Raw genomic sequence first — 18,158 nt, 5'->3', positions numbered from 1 at the left:
TTTGGATGTTATGTAGGCTGTGGCTGGTCTTCAGAATTGTCCACGCAGGAGGAAAAATATCATCAGAAAATACTCCCTCTTATTCAGTAACAAATGATTAAAAATGGGGATACACCTTTTTTAATTGGTTTCTGTTCTAAAGGATAAATCTGCAATGGAATAACCTCCTAGTATCCTGAGCTGCACAGAAAAGGGTTGACTTTTTTGTTTTTAATTTGGAAAAGATTAAAATAAGGAAGAAACTGACTTAAAAGTGAAAGGATATAAGCTTGCAGCTTAGTAACAGCTTCCTGAAAGTTAAATAAAGAAAATATATTGTGGTGGTTCATTGGCTCATATCTTATCTTGCAAAGGGCAGCTCCCATCAGCAGGACAGTATATTCTGCAGAAGATCCAGTTTATTCTCTCTGTTACCGTGGGTAATGAATATTCTTCAGAAGCTAATGCAAATGTTTTTCCTTATTTCCTGTCTCTAAAATTGGGACAGAGAGTTTGTTTTAAAGGTAACAAAAGGATTAAAATGGGATGGAAATCTTGCAATTACCTGCGATAAACAATGCATTATGTTTTGGGTTGCGGGCGGTGAGGCTGTCACTGAAATGTTCCTCATCTCATGTAATATTTTGTGCTACCGCATTGCTTTTCAATTATACAGCTCAAAGAAAAGTTTCCACTGACAAAAGCAGTGAAAGCACGTTGCTTTTAGTATTGGTTTTGGGTTTTTTTTTCGTTCTTTTATAGGTCTCAAGTGTCTCTTCAAATATAAGTCCAAATGACAGGAGTCCAGGAGTTTGAAAGTTATTAGAGAGATATGGATATATGCAGCTAATGAAATATGCTCGCTTACAATATATCAAGACATGCAGAACATTGAGGAAAACTCAGCAATTTCAATATTTAATATAAGCTGGAGTTAAAGTATTATTTTTTTTGCAAATGCAGCATATGTTAATCTATTGCTGAGCATTCGTCTCGCAGATTCAATTTCCACTCATAATTTTTCATTTATTAGTTTCCCTTTCACATAAACACAGCTGTGTGCTCTGATCTACGCTGTTGAGATCTGACGCGGTGCAGTATATGGGGAACACAAGTGATTTATTGTGGAGAGCTGGGGAGCAGATTGAGGGGACTGCAGAACAATCTCAGAATAAATATTGGTTCTGATTTACATTCGCCTTCGCAAAGTTTTTACCCCAAACTTTCCACCCGTTGCTCCTAGTGAAGGTGAACCCATGGGTGGATGGACAGATGGACAGTTTGAGGGTGTTGTGGCTCAGGAATAGCTATCAGTTTCTGCTGTGTTGGGCCCCAAATCTGTGGCATGCAAATTTATTTGCAGTGCTGACAAATTGATGAGGCTCCTACGCTGCCGATAACAATCAGCTGCTGCTATTCTCTGGCTGGCAGCAGCACACTTCTTAATTTGAGATCTTCTGAGATGGGGGATTTGTAATCATGAAGCTTTATAATTTTGAAGGCACAATGAGTAACAAATAATTATTTTATTTAAAATGTGATGTTGACTCTGCCACTTGACGTGTGGCAGCTTGTTTTGGAGTGATGGTTCTTGTAAAATTGTTTAAAAACCAAACCAAAAAACCAAGCAACAAACCAAGGCTTTCTATCTTCTCCAGTGGCTTCTTTGCTGTGATGTGTGCCTGGAAATCAATATGTATTTTATTTAAAGCTTCACACTAGGCTACCTTCAGGGACAACAGCAAGCAGGGACTGCACAGACAAGCAGGAAGGTCTTCTGGAGGTTGCACCAAAATCCTTCTGAAGTTATTGAGTAAGTTCTCTCTGACAGGAGCGCCCTGTGGTTGGGCCCCCTGCAATTGGCCTCACCTCCTATCAGGGATGTGCTGCACAGAGTAAAAGCATCTGTTGTAGGGTGAGGGAAATGAGTTCAGCCTTATCCCCTTGGAGCTTTTTACCCACCTTCTTGCTGTGTACCTGTGCTCAGTTCTCATCTCCTCAGTGATTCCACCTACTGTCTTCACCTTGCTTTTGCTTCACTCTGTTGTCACAAGCATGGTAAGACACACAGGCTCAGCTAACAGATTTTTCTATGACTTGACCCTTCCTCTTCAAACCAAGGTAATGTTTTTCCCACTGGCGTTGAAAGCACTTTCATTCCTTGCTTGGCACGTGAGCCCCATCCTTCCTCTGGCTGCTGCCAGGCAGGGAGCAGGGGCCATGGCTGTCCTGGAGACACTCAGCCAACCTGCTCCCCGCTGTTCTTTCTCCATGTGCTGCTCAGTGAGGGAAGGTCTCTGGGGAGAGATGATACAGATTAATAGAAGACCTGATAGGACTGGGAGGAGGACTTCTGTCCCAATAAGCCTTTATTTCCAATCTGTTGGTTGGTTTAATGAAATCCAGTACTTATCTGCAAACTTCTTGATTTCATGCTTTGGCTATCGTGGCAAAATGCTGCAATGAGAGTATTTTTTAAAGCTATGGGAAATCATTAGAATATGGTGTATTTATCACCTGGGCCTTGTGAAACCTGTCTCACTTATGAGCTCTTTTTCTTCCAGCAAGCTATCCATGCTTTGCACTTGGCTAATGGGGTGTTTCAGCCCTATGCTGCTCTGACATCACAGAGTGATGCCAAGGGGATGGTTTCCCAAACAGAAACGATGTTGTGTGCAGTACTTACCACTGTTGCCCCGTCCCTGGAAGTGTTCAAGGCCAGGCTGGATGGGGCCCTGGGCAGCCTTGTGTAGCTCCAGGCCTGGAGGTTGGTGTCCCTGCCTGTGGCAGGGGGGTTGGAGCTCTGTGATCCTTGGGGTCCCTTCCAACCCAGACCAGTCTGTGATTCTATGATTCTGTTTGGGGTTTGGCCTTCAGGACACAGGCAGTGGTGTTTTGTAGAGCAGGAGGTGAGTTTGTGGGTGCTCTGCAGCTGCGGCGGGACCGTTTGAAGCTTTGGGGTTACCTTCCAGTGGGAGTCACGGCTTACACAGACTCAAAGGCCTGGTCTGGTGAGAGACCTGCTTTGGCGTATTGAACGTCCAGAAAGTGTATGTGGCTGGGGCAATTCCTGAGCTGTGTGGGGCTGGAAGATGTTGAGGGAAAGCACTGCTTGCTGCTGCCCTGCTCCTGCCTGTGCATTTCTAGGCCGCAGACAATTACTGGAAAGGGAACAGTGTGTTAGCTAAATCTTTGGGCAGATCCAATACATCGCTTCTGTGTTCATAAATAATTGGCATGCTAAACACTGCTGTTAATTGCACTGGAACTTGCAATGATTAATTCTAATTACTATTCATTATTTCTGTGGCGTGTCAAATGTACTAGAAACAATATCTGGTAGGTACTGAGCATTGAAATGGGGTTACAGTAAGAGATAAGTACTGATTTTTGTCTGTTCTGTGTGATGGGTATTTTAGCCTACATATGTTGGAGTGTTTGCCTGGGCCATGAAATGCAAAATTTGCTGGATCCTGAGGTTGGGTCCTCAACTGCCTGTAAATCACTGTATTTTCTGACTGGTGGAGCTTCAACTGGTTTAATCTCAGTTTAATTCTGATCCCTGTGTTTTGGGTGGCTGCTCATAGAACTGTTATTACCATGTTTGGTGACAAGTCGCCTTTGCTTTAGAGTGGCAGGCGAAGAGGTAAGGATTCCCCCTCCTCAGCAGGTGGCCGGTAGCAGGAGGAAGTTCTACCAGTTGCCTACATCAAAGTGTGTGTTTGGATAAATGGACAGACTGTGCTTCATTCTCTTTCACTTCTAAGGCAATCCTTTGCTTGGGAAACATATGTGTCAGCCCCAAAATGGGAGTTCTACGTTGAGATGCTTGGTAAGTTTTACTGTTATATTAGTTCACCTTCTTTATAACTGAGAGTGCTGGAAAGATGAGGTGTGGGATTTTGAACAAGCAATGGCAGGGATAGCATGGCTGTATCAGCTGCATTATGGTAAATATGGGGTAAATTACCGCTTCAGTGCTTTAAATTACTTTCAGTTTACTCCAGGATTAGCATATGCATGACAACTCCCGCAGAGAAGCTGATGTGCTGGAAGTATGTGCCTTGCAGTAGCTAACAATAACTTATTTGTGTACCTATTCTTGATTATTTTTGCTTTTAAAGATCATTTTTAACGAGTCTCTGACGGCCCATGTAGGAGCTCTGCCTTACTCCCCAGGCGAGCGTGAGTTGGAGACGGAAGTTTCCTGGGGCGCTGCAGGTGGCTCCTGGGGCAGCACCAGTATTTAGCAGCACAGGGATGTGCTGAGGATGGTGCTTTGCAGCAGAATAAAAGGGGGACGAGTTGATTAGGCTGATACAATTTTCAGGCAGCTTATTTCAGCTGATAATTTTAAGGTCCTTTACAGGCAATCTGTAAGCAAAATTTTAGTCCTCACGGAGATGTTTTATTTCTCTTTTTACTTCCTCTGGCAATCTTGTCTGAATTAATATATAGCTGAATAGCTGCTGACTGTGGCCACAGACATTGCTTACAGTGTAATACTTGGCCTTTAGGTAGACCTGCAGCAAATTTTAAACATTAGCTTGGCGATGGAGTAGTGATACACATAGTTACAGCTATTCTCTTACAGGGAACATCTGATTTAAGCAGAATTAAAAGGCTGGATGGGATAAGGAATGTTTTCTAATTCAGTCCCGCTGAACAGACAATTAGTAAGATCATTAAACTGCGTCATTATTACCATGATAATTACAGGATTAACACACTTCAATATCTCTAATTTGTTTTGTAATATAAGCAAGATGGGGAGATGATTCTGCTGTATTTGAGGCTCATGGACAGCTAGCATGAGAAAAAAAGGGCTTCTTGGTAGTTTAATAGCAGCAGATACAGATGGCTGGGGGAGGGTGGGGGATGACGGACACAGCCGGAGCTGCCAGCCCCTGAGGAGCACTTTAGGTAGTCCTTAGGTTTCAGATTAAACCTAGTTAGTGTGCTTGGTGTTGTTCTGGGTCAGGGAGATTTCAGATGAGTTCCCTGTGGGTGAATTACTGTGTCACGAGGAAAAAAAATCACCCTCCATAGCAAGTTTTGATAGGTCCAGTGACAAAGGTGAAGAAATGCTTGGTCTGGAGTAACTCAGTGAAACTTTGCCTAAGTCAGGTCACTGAATACACCAGGTAACCAGTAACTACAGCTCTGCTGCAGGGCAGTGGGGGTGTCTGGTGCAGCATACTGCAAATCCTTGATCTGTGGATGGTGCGCAGTAGGGATGGGGGCTGCAGGCTCTAGGGCTGACACCTTTTGACTGGATATCCTCATCAAATAAAAAAGACTAATTTCTACCTCTCCTTACATCTGCAACAAAATAATGGGACATTGACAACAACTTCTCTTTTCTACCCTCCACAATAGCTGAAGTGTGTTTATAGAGTGCCATGGGATGCACAGGAGCCTGTCAGGATGCGTTCAAGCATCCTAGTGAAGGAAGAAAGCTGTTATACCTGGGGCTGGTGGCACCAGCTGGAAATGCTAACACCAGTGTCTCAGTATTATCACTGCAGGCCTCGGTCAGAAAAGTGTTGCTAACTGGTGCAGGCACATTCCTAGCCAGGCATTCAAGCCAAGCATGTGCAGTGGGCTTCAGGTCACCACACGTTGGGTTCAGTCAATATGACAGAGGCCAAGCAGGCAGAATTTCAAACCACAAGCAAGTTAATGTGGCTTACAGGGGTCTGGGATAATAATTTCCTAGGTAGGAGGCAAGCTGTTTCCAGTGAGATGGCAAATGTTTCAGGAACCTGGTACTGCCCAGGACGTGTGAGCTGAGGAAATAATGCAGGGATCTGTGTTTAGGAGTGGGTTGTACATCACCATGATCAGGTTGGTATCCATTGGAACCTCATTTTTAAGAGAGAGACGTCTTGAGCTTCATGATAGAAAGGTGTCCAAATACAGGAGCTTGCCGTGGCGTGTGCATGTTCTGCCAATTGATTTAAAGGAAAAGTTTCATCATTTATATGTTCATTAATTTATATGTCAAAAGTCAAAAAGGAAGATATTCAGTCTGTGTCAAGGCTAGCAGGAGTCACCTAATGCTTTGGTAGACTGATGAGGTGTTCAGAGTATTGGCTGTGGTCTGTATAGCATGAGAAAGGATCATCTGGAGGCCATCCTAGAAGGAATTTTTCTGAGAAACCCCTTGGATATCAAAATAGGCTGAGGAAAAGATAGCTGCGTATCCATATACATCGAAAGGGAGTCATACACATCAAATAGATATAAAAAGGCTACATATGCTAATACGTGATGTGTATGTGAGCTCCAAAGATCATTTACTCCAGAGATAAAGTAGTAGGTGCCGAGTTTGATCAGGATATCAAAGGTACTCTAGGACCTGTCAAGTGTGACTCCTCCATGTTCTTCTGAAAATATTAACATGAAAAGACAAGGCAGAAACAGGTCTGACATTATTAACAATGACAAGATCTTTCCCTGCACTCCTTGCTTGTTTTCCCTTAATGAGCTTTGGTGGGACAGATTCTCAGCTGAGGTGCTGTCTCTAGTGCAGGTTGTTGCGATGCTGAGACGTGAGGCTGGTCTCTGCCTGTTCAATATACCCACAGGCTCATTAGTGGTGGGACAGAACTTGGGCAGCTGTTTGCTAGGGGCACGGAGACCCAAGTGCAAGCTCCAGTTTGTCAGCAAACAAGCAAGAGCATCGCCTGTCAGAACAGAATGAAACTGTGGCCCATTAATGTGAGTACAAACAGCCTGGCCTAATTGGAAACGCTGGGAGAGCAGAATGCAAGGAAGCAGATGTAAAATTAAAATGGTTTCTCTTTAAATGAAACTCTTCACCCCAACAACTGCATGGCAGGACACTAATCCCATCAGGATGTAACCCTGACTTTATTTGGGTGAAAATGAAGGCGGCCTGAGAAGGTTCATGTTCCCTGCCATGTGCTAACTTCTGTGTTGCAGCTCTCAGGTGTTTCAGTCCCCTGGTTAAAGCTGGATGCAGTGTGGGGCGGTTGGAAACCTCTCACAAGTGACTGTGTCAAAACATGGTATGATGGGTACAGCTCGTTACGGGCTGAGTATGACAGAAAAAGCCTGGTATGGTCTCAGCTTGACTCAGAAAAATACTGTTATCAGCTGTGGATGTGAAGGATGATTTACTGTATCCACAGAATAAAAAGGAGACCAGTCAGAAAGGGACGGGTGTTTCTCAGGGCAGTTTTCTAGGATCATTGCTCATTGGGAAATATCTCTTGCAAAAAACATGATTTCTCTCACTAGGCAGATCAGGCTGTGACTGCACCTTTCTGGCAGCCTCCCTCTCTGATGCTGTTTGGTTTGACTGCAGGCTGTACTAGCTGTAATGCTATCATTATAACTCAAACTTGACAATACTGACAGCAACTAATGTGTCATTTGACTGGGAGAAGGGGCATCTCACTTGGGTTTTTAGACAAGGCAGGACTAGAGGTTCAGTTGCTTGATGGCACAGTGGAGTGCTCTTGTCCTGAGAGAGCCACGGTGCTACGGAGCTGCACTGTGTTTATTGAGCACTGAATAAAACATTTTTCCCTCCCCTTTCCCTGTGTTGCCTGCTAAGAAATGCAAAGCTACCAAAATCAGCAATTAGCAGTGAGAGAGACTGGTATCAAACCCATGTTTTTTCCCTTCCTGCTTATCCTGACATAGTTTGAGTTATGTATTCATTATTGCCTAAATCATTACGCCGCTTTGACAGTGCTGTGAGGAGGAAGCAAAGCCCTGCTGCATCAACTTCCATCTTCTATTGTGCACTGTAACTTTGGTGTTTGGCTCTTTCATTGTTCCCTTTGTGCTTACAGCTAAGTATTCCTGCGGTATTATTTAGCCAGAGCTGCAATTGCAAAGTTTATCTGCAAATGGAACAAAGCAGTCAATCATATCCATTTGTTCCTGCACAGCTGCTAGATCTTTCACTTCTATAGTTTATAAATCTGGAGCTTGACTTGAATCCCCATTTTCTTTTCTTGCTATTATTTCTTACAGTGATTTATTGTCTGGTACCCATTTATATCTAGTTTCACACAAGAGCTCTGTTATTTTTAGCCTGGTTAGTGGAGAACTGCTGGATGCATGGGTCTAGTTTTGTTGAGGTGTGCCCACTGATCGCTGTGTAAGATGGATCAGGCCAGTGATGCATGAGGCTGACCAGATTTTAACAGCCTTTCATGCAGGAGAAACGTACGTGCACAAAAAGCTTGGCTAAAATTCATCTGTGTTGTGTGCTCCTGTTAAACAGAAAGCATCAAATGTTCACAGGTGCTTCTTCCTCTGAAGTCCAAAGCAACATCTCCAAGGATTACTTCTGGAAAAATAAAGCTGGTTTCTCCAAACCTCTGTGAACCAGAAGTCCAAGAGCTGGGGGACGCTGTGGCCACATTGTGGAAAGGAAAAGGCAAATCTCTGCTGTGCTGTCCTGCTCTGCTCCCTGATTCGTTTCCTGAAGCAAGAAAGAACATGCATGTCCAAACCAAAGAAAACTAAATAATCCTTGTAACCTGGCATAGGACCAAAGAAGTTCTGGAATACTGGGCAATGGTAAAAGGAAACATTCACAGGTTTCCAAGTACGTGTTTAACTGTCTCAACTGACCTCAAACATTCCACTCTACCTAAACTGCGTTTCCACTGCAAGACCTGGTGCTGCATGAAGTGGATGCCTGAAATCTTTACTCTCTTTCATGGGCTGAGTGCCTGTGGGGCCCCTGGCTGCTGTGTGTCTATCCGGGGCCACATCCTGCTGGACCACGGATGGTGTCAATGGGCACCAGTGGGAGCCTGGGCCTGGTCCCCAGCTCATGAAGCATCATTGGCTATTTCAGCAAGCAGGTGTAGTTCTGTTTGGGTTGAACGAATGTGAAACAAAATGTATGTGAGCCTGCTTGACAGACAATGAGAAAATATGAGCAAAATATCAGTACTGTGGAAAACGTGCTTTTTATGAGACGTGACTCTGAGCAGCAGCTCTTGGACTGTTTCATTGCTCTTTTCCTGGAAGCTCTCTCCCCACTCCCAGCAGTAAGCCCCTTCTGCTTCTGTTGCCACCAGAAAATACCTTAAATCTGAAAAAGATGAACTTTTCTGAGGAAGATTTGCTCCTCTCTTGCTGCTGTGCAGACTGGAGTCTCACAAATTTTATCTCAGCATCGAGTTTTGAAGGATATGGCAAGGGCTAAATAGTTCAGCAAACAGTGCAAAGTCCTGTTCCCTGTGACAGAAGCCACCCAGCACAGGCACTGATGCAGGATCATTGTCCCCTGCATTGCCAGCAGGGCTTTTTGTGAAGCCTTTGCTTGTGCCAAGTGTGAGCTCGTGTCAGTTGGGTGCTTGTTGGCTGGTCATTTGCTGCTATCAAAGTAAGGAGAGACAGGTCTGGGCAGCTCCTGAAATGCAGGGTGTCAGTGGGGAGGATGATGATGAGGAAGGGGTTGATCCCACCCAGGCAACACTGGGCCCTGCACAGGCACCAATCTCCACCAGCTGCTGTGGTGCAGAGCCACCATGGGAGGACAGTGGGCTGAGCCTCTGCTCTGTTAATCCCCAGGAATGGTAGTCATCCTGCCTGGATATGTGGAATAAACCCCTCAAAACAAAAGTTTTCCCCTTTCTTGGTTCTGTTTGGTTCTGGATTCAGTGGGTTTTTTCTTTTGTCCAGATGAAAGTGAAGCTCAGTCTTGAATACCCAAAATCCTCTATGAAGCATCCTTTATTTCAGCCTGAGGATGCAAGCCTGCTCTGTGGTAGCTGCATGCCCTAAATAGTGTTTTTGCTGTAGCCCAGGGGCTCTGGCTTTTTTTTTTCATGTTTAATATTTGAGCAGCAGATGGAGCAAAGAACCAGATAAATACTTGCTGGATCAATGTGCTTAAAGGAGGTGGAAGGACAGGAGGGAAAGAGGAAAGTAAAACTGCTGCTGGTAGTCCCTGGTAGCAAGGGGAACAATGACAACAAGAGGGGGGGGGGGGGGAAGGAAGGGGTGTTGCAGGATGTTCAGGGTGCATTTCCCAAAGGAACCTTTCCTTGGCCTGCTCCAGCAAAGTCTGGCTGAACATGATGCAGAGGGCAGCATTTGTATGAGTTTGGGGGCACTGGGAGGTTAAAGGGCAATGGAGTATCGTTCCCTTCACCCTGGCTGCAAGGAATGAAATGTGCAGTGCCAGCACTTGGAAGAAGGGTGTGTGCTGGCTCCCCACACCCCAGCCTCTAGACTTGGGTGACTATGAAAAGCTAATAATTTCTGTCAAGAAATAAATCCTATTTCAGAGTGGCTGGGAAATCCAAGCTTTCAGGGTTCCAAACCTAAGGTGGAAAGTGACAGAACTGAAGAAACTTTTATTTTTTTAGTAGCAAGTGATTTTAGAGCCTGGCACAAGAATTCTAAGTGCTTCAATTTGGCAGGCTGAGGTGGAGTTGTTGGCATGGCATCGGAACAGGTTACCTAGGTAAGGAGCCTACACGCTGAAGGATTTTTTTAGGGTAATAATTTATGCAAAGATGAGTCAGGAGTGATTATGTTCTAGTTGGTTCTCTGTTAAGGATGAAGGGTTAGACAGGACTGATTTCTTGTGTTGTCTTCCAGCCCTACTGTTTCTTGTGTCTCTCCTGATTTGAAGCCACTTCTCTGTGTCAAGGTCTTTTGCGGAAGGAAAAAAGTATTGCTTTGATTTTTCAGGTATGTTTCTAATGATTTACATAATTCAGATGTAAACTTTAACTCAAGATGAGAGAGAAAACAATTGCTGGTGTGTTGAAGGGCCAATCTAGCCTTTTATTTTATATGCAGACTTTTGTTCATTAGATAACTAAGCAGCATGACAGTTTCTGATTTATTTAGAACAATGAGTCTGAAATAAATGTGGTATTTCTCAGCCTACACAAAATACTGGCTGTCAGGTGTATTAAAAAAAATAAACAAATCTGTGACATACTTTCAAACAACTGCAAAGCTATGTATTTTTAAATTATCTCCTAAACAGTAAAGACTTTGGTGAGTTATTGGTTCATATCACACTTACTGTGTTATCACAATAAGTAATTTTTTTCTAAGCACCTAGATGTTTCAATTGTAGACCTGATTGCAATTCTGCTTCAACTCATTTATATTCCTATTAAGTTTGGCTGAAAGGTGTCACATTTTTTGCTTTGCTTGGATTCAGTGCTGACAGTTATACCAATGAATCGAAGCAGCTATTCCATCTGCAGTCAGACACCCATGATATTCCTTGCTAGTCAATAAATTAAAAATGCTAAAATCTCTGCTCTTCTTTTGCCTGATGCCCGTACTTTGGAGATGTTTATTGCCACCTCCTACCTGCAGGTTGCCTCGTGGTTTGTATTTGATAATTCTTCCAATGCATTGGAAAGGTAGATGAGTAATCACTTCCTTAATATTACAGATGTACACCCAGATCAAAAAGATAGATTTTAATACAAATGTGGGTTTGGAGGGTTCTTATGGCTCTTGTAATCTCAGAAAGCTTGTGTGTCACATTGATGTCTCTGCCAAGTCCTTGTCTTCAGGGCCAGATATATCGATTAGAAGACCAGCCTAACCCTTACTCTATATATTTCCTGACACATCTTTCATACGTGACACTTTTCTCTTAAATCTTATGCTGAATTGTAAGACAATTAAGCAGCCCTTAGCCTTTTCATGGCTGTTTTACTCACAGCAGGGCACCCGTTTCTAGGTTTGATTAGATCTGGCCATCAAATGATCAAGTTAATTGTGAAAAAGGGAAGAGTTCTCAACATTGATTCTTTTTCCAGATCCTCTGCTTTGACAGTGACTTTATCCATTTATAATGTGGCCAGTTTGCTTGTTGAGTGGCATCAAGTGCTATCAGACCAACTCATAACATTCTGCAAATTTAGCCCTTTTCATTTTCATTAGTTATAGCCTCTTTACAAGCCATTTATTAGTTGATGAGATTATTTGTGGAAACCTATTTAAGACTTGATGAATAAAGGGCTTCCTTAGACGATTCATACCCCGTTAGAACTCGAGCTACAATTCTGCTGGGAGGCTGTTAGACTGCTCTGCCTGGTGTCATGGGATTTGCTTCTCCAGCAAGAAGGGTATTTAGAGAGAGAAAAAAAAACAAAGGTAAATTTTAATGAGGCTGTGCCATGATGCTTAAGAAGCAGCTGAGCAGCTGTTCCTTCGTGGCAGCTGTCTATCACTACAGCTATAATGGCTGCATTTATGTTGTGCCCCAATCTGATGTGCTCCAATTGCTCATTGTGTCTCCACAGGCAGTGTAGAGCGCAGGGTACCTGGCGTGGGTACCACCGCTGTCGTGGCTGCATCGCCCCAGCACTGCAGCACTCCTGTCCTGCTGCAGTAGCTGCATCTGGGTGTCTGCAGTTTCTCCCTTAGCAATAATAGGTGCTGATGAGCTGCAGAGTCTCTGATCTGTGCATAATATTGCCTTGTTTTCATTCAAATGTGTCTGAAGAACAACTATTCCCCAGACATCTATGCGCATACAAAGCTGCTTGTTGAAATGTTTGCAGGTTGCAGAGAAAACAGGGAGATGAGACAGTCTGACCAAGCAGTCTGAATTCAAATGAACGTGGAGAGATAGTGTATTTTAGGGTCTTGCCCTCTGTCCGGTCATCTTTCCACTGCTCTCTGTGGGAAGGGATGGACTTGAAAAGAAGCTATGCAGCTGGTGTTAAGCTCTAGTGCAATGTGAGACCTGTTCAGAAGAGTAACTGTGCCTTCAGAGGAAGCCTGCTCAGGAAACAGCCTGTAATTTATTTATTTTCCTAGCAGACCTTGGTGTCCCACCCAGCCTGGCCCGCAGGGGCAGATGGTTAGAAGATTTAGAGACCTAAAAGTGCAGGCAGGAACTTAGTGGATTTAAAGCCAGTAAGAGTTAATTTCCAGATCCTATCTTTTGGTAACAAATCCCCGATATAAATTTGGCCATGGATAGTAAGTTAGTACCTGCACCTGCCACGTGAAGAAAAGCTATTCCTGCCCACACGCTGCTTTGAGAAGGAAATAGCCCTGGAGAATAAATATGACATATCTGAAGGACAACAATTTCTCAGCCTTTCTGGTGGGCAGATTTCATTAACTTCCCAAAGTACATCATGGGGGCTCCACTCCAAAGCTACCGACCGTATTAAGAGAATTCTTGCACAGCTCAAAAAATGCTGTAGGTAGGCATTGTGTTGTAGGGAGTGTGGGCAAATGCAGGGGCAAAGGGTGAGTGAGGGTTGGCATTTTGTTCCTGTTCTGGGCCAGCTGGACCTTTCATACACCTCCAGGTGGCAGATATTTTGGGCTGAGGGAGCTCCTTGGGAAAGGGGGATTGTTTCTGTTCCTTTCTGTTAGTATCTCATTTTCAGCCATGCTGGGACTGGCTTTCTGTCAGCATGGGCTGATTAAGGTTCTTGGAAGTTCAGGAGCTTCCTTGGTTGTTTAGACAAGGACACTGGGGAGAGAGCAAAGTCTGTCTAAGGATGCCCTTGTCCCTCATCAGTGTTTGCATATTATTTCCACCATGTCATTGCATACACTGAGTGGGGTACTTCAGATGTCTGGATGCTGTAATACAAATGTACAGCTTTTAATTCCATTGCTTGGCACGTTTGCTTTAAAGAAGACTCAGAGTTAATTTCTCAGTGTCATTGGGGGCCATAAATGATATGGAATGTGTCAGAAATAATTAAGAGAAATGCTGGTGAGCACTGCAACCTCAGAAATAGACATTATTTGCAAATAACTTTTGGCTGTGTTCATTAGTATCTCCATCAGCAATGAGAGGTTGTTGTAAGTGGATGAGCTGTCCTTTAGCTTTCTTAGCGGGGCTTGTTATTCCCTTGTCTCTAGTGTTGTGTGGAATTGAGCAATTTCACATGATCCTTTTGAAAGAACAGAAACTTTCTCTTCCAAAACAATTAACTGCACTTTCCCAGCTTATAATTGCCCAAACTCAGCATATGGCCAGGTCACTAGGGAAAACTGAGTTTTGTTTGTATTTGGGAACAGATACTTTTCTTTTTACTGAAAATTCAAGATTTTCTGTAGGTTTTGTTCAAAGTTGAGTCTGAAGCCCTCAAGGCCACGCTGGTGGGACTGGACAGTGCTGCTGTTGGAGCCTGAGCTAGGGAGTGGTTTTGTTTGCTCTGCTTTTCTGTGGCAGCCTCAGAACTGGTTGTTGCTGCCGTTTGACAGGTGTGCTGGATGGTCAGCACCCTGGGTGAGGCTGTGGGCTGCTGGGTCCCACCCTGAGTTTAGCCTGCTGGGCCCTACAGCCTCATCGGCTCCGGCTGCTTGTGGTGATGTGAATTCTGTGCTGCTTTTTAGCTTAGAGGTGAAGTTTGTAGCCTGCAGTACAGGTGTCCAGGAAGAAAGGTAAAGAAAGCAAACACTGTTCCCGTTTTTGTGCATCACTACATCCAGCCTCACCATGTGTGGCTATTGCCAGCCCTGCCACAGGCACAGGGAGGGCACTGTCTGCTCACTAGAGCCTGCAGCCCCTGCTCAGGGCACCTCAAATCACATCCCCGTGCAGCTGCTGACACACTCAGTGAAGGTTGGCAAGTCCTTGCTCTTGGTGCTTTCCAATCACAACCCTTACACTTACACTTCTGTGTAAGAATATAATCAGTGATGTTTTTGCTGTCAGAAAAGGTGTTTGTGTGGTTTGTGCAGTGCAGTGCAAGCAGCTGTCTGGGCTTCCTGGCCACAGGGACTATGCTTTGTGGTGGCACAGAAGGGGTTCCTTATCAGCACAGGGTGCTACGGGGGGATTGGGCTTTTCCAGGGTTTTGGCAGGGAGTCTCTCTTCCTTTCTTTCCCGCGTTGTGGTTTCCTTTCATCCCTCATCTCATCCCAGCACATGCAGAAGACCTGCCCTGCATCCCCTACCTCAAGTTTTCCTTCTCCAGCAGAAGTGGTGCTCTTCCCTATTCCCTTCTTGTTTCCAGTTTGCTGGGGAAAGGGACTGCATCTTCAGAAGAGAGGGTAAGGAAAACAAGTAGTGTAGGGCTGGCAGAGGAAATGTGGAGTCCAGACCCTGGTGAGAAGGGTTCCAGGGCTGAGGGTAAGATGCAACAGCTGTCCCCTGTGCCAGCACCTCAGGTCTCTCCTTCTGCTCACAGAGCAGTGGGCTGCATGGGTTTGAAATAGTCCATCTCAGTCTCTTCCAGCACACACAAAGCAAACAGGCTGTTCTTTGCTACAGGCAGTGTCCTGGAAGCTGCCTCTTTCTGTGTGGAGATGTGGTGGGGCTGGTCTTCCTGGGACCGGTCAGGGCCTTATTCTCCTCCCAGCATATCCTTGTGATAAAATGTCAGAACTGTTCTCCTCCAGCATGGAGGTACACTGCTTTAAAGCAGTGTGGAGGTTTGGCAGGAAGGTAAAGCCCCGGTTGGCACAGAGACCCGCAGCTCTCGGTGACTTTGCAGAGAGCACATAGTGCAAGACAGAGCATCTGCTGCTGTCTAGAAAGAGCTCTGTGGGATGGAAAGTCTTTTATCACTGGGAAGAAATAAAAACCATAGAAACAACAGATGACACTAAGGAAACTCGAGGTGGTAAGGCAAAAGCAATTTAAGCAAACCAGAAAGCTGGTGTTAGTACTACAGAGTCAGGGTCCTTCTTGGTGCTTGCATTACAAAGTCATATGCTGCATCTTTTTCTGCCTTGATTTGGAGCAGTTATTAGTACACAAACTGTCCAAACTACACGGCTTGCTCATTACAGAGGCTGGGCAGCATATAGCGTTTGAGAGGAGCAGCACAAATCATCACGGCCAGTGTCGGCTGGTTGCCTTACCCACTTGTTGGAACTCAAGATAAAGAGGATCTCTTAGAAATGCTGTGTGTGATGATGTAATTAGAGGCACACTGATGTAGCTGGGCAATATGGATGTTTTCAGCTGGACATTTCTGCACCGGAGAGCTGCACCCAGCAGGTTTATGGCTTTTTAATTGTGGTTGTCTACACAGGACTTACTTCCTGAGGATCTGGAGAGCTGCCTTTATTTTAGCAATGATTACTGAATAAGAAGACAGATGTGCAGAACAATAAACCTAAACAAGAGAAGCCAAGTTTAATAATTAAAGACATAATCCAAAATTGTTGAAAATTTTCCTATAGTCTCTTCCCTAAAATTAATTGTTTCGTTCATGGAAACATAATGATTCAGGAAATAGTAACCAGCAGGTAGCAAAACAATGCTGTGGAAGAAGGGTTTGTCGACTGTTCTCTTACAAGAGTGTATGAGACTTGGCACAAGGCATTCTGGGTTAGGTAGAAGGTAAAAGGGTGGCTATCAACATCATTAGTTTCTTTTTCATATGTGTTTGTTGAAAACCAGACATTCAGAAATGGCTGGGAATTCTTCACTATGGAAATAAAGGGAAGATTTCTCTCAGTTGGAGGAATGGGAGGCAGCTTTCCTGCTTTTTCCCCAAGTCTCACCTTCCTTGTTCAGCTCTCCCAGCAATTACAACTTTTATTCCCCTGTTAGCAGAAAAACATCTTATCTGTGCATTTTTAGGTTTCCTGAGCTAATTTTTTTTCCATGACCAGCATGATGGTATTAGTGGAGTATGGGTGAGTTCTTGCTAGTAGGAGAGACTTGCTAATGGGAGTCTGCAGTGACTGGAAGTCTGAGGGACCCAGATTTCATTCAGTGTTCCCCACAAATTAGGGAGCCTAGCCTCTGGATTTAAATAGGCATCCAGAAATCTCGTTGCAGTTTTTATTTCAATGTTGTAGACCTTTGGGGTTTTATCCGAAGCCTTTCCTATAGGTTTCCACTCTGTGTATGGCATGGAGGAGATGTGTTCTAAAATACTGGGAGGAAATTAGGACTGAGAAGTTCCTCTTAATTTCATGGTTCAGAATCTTTTCATTGAATAGCTGAAATGTGTTAAAACTAGGACTTTTAAGAAGTGGACATTTAAGCTGGATGTTAAGGTGTTAAGAGGTATTGAAACATCTTGGATTCATTGCTTTTTGGTAGAGTGGTTGTGAATCATTTAAGCATTAACGGTCTTTATTTGATGTATTTTTCTGATGGATCACAGAGGGCTTTTAAACAAGGGCATGGTAATGCTAGGAACAAACTAATTTTCCATGGTCTCTTGTTGAAGTTTCTCAGCGCGGCTGAAAGGTGCTGTATTTACACTGGCCCGAATACACATTCAGCAGGGAGAGGGAAATGAAAAGGATTTATTGTATAGTAGTTTATCAAAGGTCAAGTATATAAAACAAATTCATTTTTATTTCAAGTAGACAGAAATAATCCAGGCAGCAGTCTGAGCTTTCTTGTACAAAAGACACTTTTTCTTCATGTAAAAGGAATAAAGATGTCAGCTGGAGGCAGGTGAAGGGGTTTCATTTGCAGGTTGGGTTTTCTGTTTGGTTTTTCAGAATCCCTTCCCTGTACATCAGCCTAGTATCTGGACTAAGTTTAGATAGTTTGATAGTTAATTTTCTTTAGTATAATCTTATTTACTTCTATCTCGTTCTGCAGACCAGGGAAAAGAATAAAGTATGTGATGCCTGTATTAATGCTCCAGCCAAACATTTCATGGATGCGAAGCTGGTGCACTACATTTCCCTTCCCTCCTGACAATTCAGGAGTGAATACCTTCCTTTGGTAGACAAAACTAAAATGAACATTCAGCATAGGAAGAACCACTGGCTGATGGTAAAACTGACCTCCCAGACTTGTTTTGGCCACGTTGGTCTGTGTGTCCTGGGAGCAGCTCATGAATTGCTTGTGCCCCACCACGTGCAGCATGCAGGGAGCCAGCTCATCAACAAGCTAACACTGATCATGGGATCATGGCTTAAAACCCTAAATGTGTGAAAGTGCAAGCTTCTGATAGTGTTGTTGGTAACTGTGTGTGATCAAGCTATGAAGAGTCAAATCTAAAGTTTTAAAAAGAAAACAAGTCACAGCCAAGTAAGATTATTCAGCCCAAAGTGTGGCATTGAAGGGTTGTGTTACTACATTGGGGCGTAGGCAAAGGCAATAGAACTTCAAATTCTCCTACAAATCCACTGAAAATGTGCTATGAGGATGAAAGGCTTGACATTTATTCACATACATGCCAATGATGTGCACAGCCAGTGAGTAGGTTACCCCATACATAAATGTGAAATGATGGTTTCATTCCCATGCT

This window comes from Gallinula chloropus (assembly GCF_964237585.1).
Source record: "Gallinula chloropus genome assembly, chromosome: 11".
In the NCBI taxonomy this organism is placed as follows: domain Eukaryota; kingdom Metazoa; phylum Chordata; class Aves; order Gruiformes; family Rallidae; genus Gallinula; species Gallinula chloropus.
The sequence above is the reverse complement of the archived record's forward strand: the minus strand, read 5'-3'. Positions refer to the sequence as shown.